Below are 6,000 nucleotides of genomic sequence, written 5' to 3' on the forward strand. Positions count from 1 at the left end.
CATTACATAAATGAACAATTCTTGGATGATACAAATCAAAAGACCTCCTTTCTATATATAGGAGTCTAAGGGGTTATAACATAATCAGAGTCGACATAAAAATAATAATGTAAGGGCACAATAATAACAATAGTGGGCTTCTATGGGGAAAAATAGTAACAATATGGGCATTACATGGGTACATCAATATAATAAGTGGGTTATACTAATAACAATAAGGGGTTACACTAGTAGTATAGGGGCCTAACATGCCCCTCTCCTTCAAAAAGCGTTGTCTTCAACGCTTGAGTAGTTCTTGATGCTTCTGTATAAAATTCTTGTCCTCCCATGTGGAATATTCAACGGGTAAGTTCTTCCACTTGATGAGATACTCTGAAATTGATCGATTTCGTAGCTGTTGGGTTCTTGTTTCTGTGAAGCTCCAGGTTCCAATATGATTTTTCCTTCCTCTTCAACTTCTGGAAATATTGCTTGAATTGGGATCTTTTGCAACTTTTGAATAAGTGGCCATACTTCTTCGTCCTTCTTCCATTCATCCCTTGCTTCGTTTATACAATCTGGTTGGATAATATAAATAGCACAAAACAATGCCTCCACATCCTCATCCTTTCTTGAGAGTGCATCTGCCACCACATTTTGCTTCCCTTTTTTGTAGATGATTTCAAAGTCATAACCCAACATCTTTGTGACCCAATTTTGTTGCTCTTCAGAGGATAATCTTTGTTCTAAAAAGTATTTAAGGCTATCATGATCTATTTTTACCTTGAAGTGTCTTCCCATTAGGTAGGGTCGCCATTTCTTAAGTGCATGGAGTATTGCCAACATTTCCTTCTCATAAATAGCTTTGCTTAAAAACTTTCCCTTGATTGGACGACTTTCAAAAGCAATGGGTCTTTCATCTTGCATTAGAACAACACCAATTTCATTTCCTGAAGCATCACATTCCACAATAAAGGTTTTTGTGAAGTCTGGTGTAGCTAAGACCGGTGCTTGGCACATTGCCTCTTTAAGATGTTTAAAGGCCTTTGTTGCTTCCGGAGTCCATGAAAATGAATCTTTCTTCAATAATGTTGTTAGAGGTGCTGCTATTCTCCCATAATTCTTAACAAACTTGCGATAATACCCTGTCAACCCAAGAAATCCTCGTAGATGCTTTATGGATGTGGGGATTTTCCATTCCTTAATGGCTTTAATTTTGCTAGGGTCTACCTTAACTCCTTCATGAGATACAATATGACCCAAATATTCCACCTCCTGGACTCCAAAGAAACATTTGGATCTTTTTGCATATAATTGTTTCTCCTCCAATAGTTGTAGCACCCTGTCAACATGTTCAACATGATCCTTCCAAGACTTGCTGTAGATTAGTACATCATCAAAACATACTAACAAAAATTTTCTAAGGAATGGTTTGAAAATTGAATTCATCAAACCTTGAAATGTTGAAGGTGAATTGGTAAGGCCAAAAGGCATGACCAAAAATTCATAATGACCCTCATGAGTTCTAAATGCTATTTTCGGAATGTCTTCAATCTTCATTCTGATTTGATGATATCCCGAACGAAGATCCAACTTGGTGAAGTAAATTGATCCATGCAATTCATCCAGTGATTCATCAATAACAGGAATGGGGAACTTATCTTTAATAGTGAGCTTGTTGAGCTCCCTATAATCCGGACACATGCGCCATGATCCATCCTTCTTGTGCACCAATACTACTGGAGCTGAGAAAGAACTTTGACTCGGTTTAATTATACCAACCTCTAGCATTTCTGCAACCATACGTTCAATTTCACTTTTTTGGACATAGGGATATCTGTACGGCCTGATGTTTGGAGGAACACTTCCTGGAATCAGATGAATAGCATGATCATGACTATGCATAGGTGGGAGACCTTTTGGAGTCTCAAATACCTTTGAATGATTGTCCAGGACTTTTTGGAGATCTGGAGAAATAGATGATTCCAATGTGGAAACATCTAGCGAACATAATTGTGCAATTACACCTATTTGCTCCTTTTTTAGAAGCTTTGTCATGCTATTAGAGCTGATTATCTTTCCTGGTTTCCCTGCAATACCACTTAATTCAACTTCCCTTCCTTCCGTAGAAAATTTGATGAAAAGTTCTTGAAGATTAAAAGCTATTGTACCCAAGGATTGTAGCCATTGGACTCCTAGTACAACATCAACACCAACCATTGGAATGGAAAGCATTGGGCTACTTAATACATATTCTCCCATGGATAGCTTGATATTAGGCACTTTCCAGAGCAATTTATTGTTCCTCCATTTGCAATCATCACTTGACACTCTGGTGCTGGATATAGGAAGCAATTCAATTCTTTTGCTACCCTACAATGAATAAAATTGTGGGTGCTTCCTGAATCAATCAACAATATTACCTTTTTCTTCTTGATTTGTCCTTCTATCTTGATGGTTTGAGGAGTTGTAATTCCTGCCAATGCATTACAAGATATGGTCGGATTTATTTGTTCTTCATCTAGGCTTTATTCCTGGAGTATATCTTCTTCTTTTGACCTTTCATCTAGTGCACAGCGGAAGCGTGGTGGGCCTGGCGTATATCCTCTTCTTTTGATGTTTCTTGATCCTTTTCTTCCTCCTCTTCATATTCTATGTAAAATAATTTCTTCTCAGCACACCTATGACCTTTAGTGCATTTGCTATCACAATTGTAACAAAGCCCTTTTTCTCTTTTTTCTTCCAATTGTTGTGGTGTAACCCTTGTAGGTTGTGGAAGGCTGGGAGAAACAACACTTCGATCTTTATAGTTGTGAGGGGTATGCTTCCTGGTGTCCATAATTTTGCTTTTCATTATGTCACAAATCCCTTTTACTCTTTCCAATTGTTGTGGTGTTGCTCTAAAGAAGGTGTTGCTCTTTGTATCCTCATAATGTGCTATCATTTCCTCCGTGAAAATTGACCACGTAACAAGTTTTTTACGAGAACAAAGCCCTTCATACCATAAAAATTGATCTGGTTCTAAATATGAAGATGCAATACATACCTTTTGTAACAGTTGTACACCATGTAGATCAAAATATTGCTCCATCTAAAGTATCCAATTTACCGGATCCTTGCCATCAAACTTCCTCATCTTGCTTTTTCTTGATTTTAGGAGCTCGACCTTGAAACGACTGTAACTCTGTACTTTTAGATATTTAAGTTCTTAAATTATGAACTATAGTATTCCTCTATGTCCTCTTTCCAATGCCACAAGTCTGATCCAAATTGGATTCTCTAAGAAAGAGTTATGCACAATCTCCCAAGATGACCTGATTATAGACCTTTCCAGAAGAGAAAAATTGCATGAAGTGCCACGTGTCACTTTTTCAACCTTTGGATCTGAAAAATGCGTACAAGAAACTACAGTCCGTCCTCTTTCTGTACCTTCTTACGAAATTTCAATCCGATCGCCAGAGAGAAATTTATGACGATTTTCCCCAGGTCACCTGTTTTGAATATAATTCAGGAGTCTGCAAAAAGACCAAATTCCTTAGATCATATCTCTGCAAATATCACGTGAAAAGCTATGAAATTCGAACCTAAGGTTCAACGCGATTTCTTCTAAAATGTGTTTTTTTTGCGACTTCTGAAACGTCACAGAAAAAAGTTATAGCGAAAATGCCACGATGACCTGTTTGGAGCAGCGAAACCCTAAAATCCAAAGCTCTGATACCAAATGTTATTAAACCAACTCAAGAAAAGATAGAAAGATAGATGAATGCCTTAGAATTTAGCCTCTTCGAGGGGGCAACCTCCTTTACATTACATAAATGAACAATTCTTGGATGATACAAATCAAAAGACCTCCTTTCTATATATAGGAGTCTAAGGGGTTATAACATAATCAGAGCCGACATAACAATAATAATGTAAGGGAACAATAATAACAATAGTGGGCTTCTATGGGGCACAATAGTAACAATATGGGCACTACATGGGTACATCAATATAATAAGTGGGTTATACTAATAACAATAAGGGGTTACACTAGTAGTATAGGGGCCTAACAGCGATCCAATGCTTGCGTAAATTGGAATAACTTGTGATTTCCTTTCTGAAATGAAGATGGTAGCCTAAGCTTTTGACAAATTGCATGACAAGATGTGATTGTTATGCAAATCAGAGTACATCATGTGTTAAAGGAAGTCCTACTTTCCTGTGTTTTAAATTTCAACCTAGAAACAATAATCTTTTAACCAAAACCCTTGCAAACGAGTCAAGGGACCTGTAAACCTTGGTGGATAGTAGTTTCAGGCTTGTAAAGGATGAAAATTTCTTTAGCTCCTTGAATACCTTATGTACACACTCTGGCTATCTCTTAAAAATAAGAATGTAGGGAAATGATGATGCTGTACAGGATGGTATTTATGACACACCATAATACACTATAATTCTCCCCCCTTTAGTGTAATGGTACCTTTGTGAGGGGACTAATATACAGAAATGTTTGAGAATAATGAAGCAATATGTTCACTGTGATCTGAATTAATCTATTCACACATCCCAAAAAAAGGGAATCTATACTTACTATCAACAGACACACCAAAGAATGATGTGAATTAGTCTATGATCAGAATTATTCCTTTTCACACATCCAAAAATAAGGGAACTGCATACAATATTCACTTCCTTGAGTATCATTTATTTTAAAACACATAGATGTATATGGGTCCTATAATGAGCATTTCATCTATATAAAGTGGTGATTTCTGAATGTGTTTTTGCAGAATAGTTGCCAGTATTGAAAGTGTTGCAGTGTAAATGAACACAAATTATATGTTTTTTTTAATTATATATGATTGAAAAACATGTTGAGTATTAGGAAATAGATAATTGTCTACTTGTTTAACATGAATTTATTGTTATTTATTTTTCAGGTTTTTGAAGTGTAAAAAATGGTGCAAAAGTGGCGTTTATGCATTGAAGCGTCTTGCTTTCTAAATCCAGGTCGAGCAGTTATTAAATTCATCCTTTACAATATGGCAATAAATCGTTTATTTCATGGAAAGAGAGAAGTGCCTGGAATGACGACAAACAATGAGGCATATTACATTGCCCTTGTTGAAGGGTTAAAAGAGGCAAAACAACATGATGTAAATGATATTAAAGTCTTCACCAACTCGGAGTTGATATGTAATCAGATGAAAGGAATTTATTGGGTTCGAAAGGACAATTTAAAACCTCTTCATAAGGAAGCAATAAATTGGAGTTCTCAATTTAAACATTTTACCATCAATCACTCTACAAATATTGAAAAGATGTCCACTGATATAATGTCCAGAGCATTTTTAAGCACATAAGTAGATGCCAAATATGACATAGGATCACTATCCACTGGAACAAAAATCATTAATCACCATCAATATAAATCCCCATTGTGCGAATGGGTTGCTGTTATCCTTTTTCTGGGGTCTATCATAGCATGGTTCTTTCACTGAAGAATAACCTATTAATGTTTTATTCCTCCCCAACATGAAATGATTACAGTTTTTTGTATGGGAGACAAATTTATGGACAAATGTAATATACTCCATGTACATGGACGAATGTATTTTGAGAAAAGTAACTGGTTCATGATTTTGTGATTATCATCAATAAATTATGATGTTGTTTGATCCTTCCAAACATCTTCTCAGATCTTTGTTTCTGGAGAGATATTGATATGCTATGTGATTTGTTTGTTGGTTGTTGATCAGTGATGAAAGGTTTCTTTACCTATGTGTCCTCCTCATCCAAGATATAATAGATAATTGTCTAATTGGGGTGGGAAATCTAGAATGGTATGTCAATGAGGTTTCTGCATGCTCCCTCTTCAATTTGTCTCATCTCTTATAGTGAAAATATAGACATCCTTGTTTTAGGCACTATTTCTATCCTTTAATTGTTGTTATCAATTTATAGGAAAAGTGCATGGTAGATGAGGTTTCCAGTTTTAGACTAGTGTGCATTAGTCTAGGAGTGAGGCTCTCTATTCTA

The sequence above is a fragment of the Pinus tabuliformis genome, chromosome 4_2 (genome assembly GCF_031772625.1).
Source record: "Pinus tabuliformis cultivar Carrire ecotype Pingquan chromosome 4_2, CPIR1, whole genome shotgun sequence".
NCBI classification, from domain to species: Eukaryota; Viridiplantae; Streptophyta; class Pinopsida; order Pinales; family Pinaceae; genus Pinus; species Pinus tabuliformis.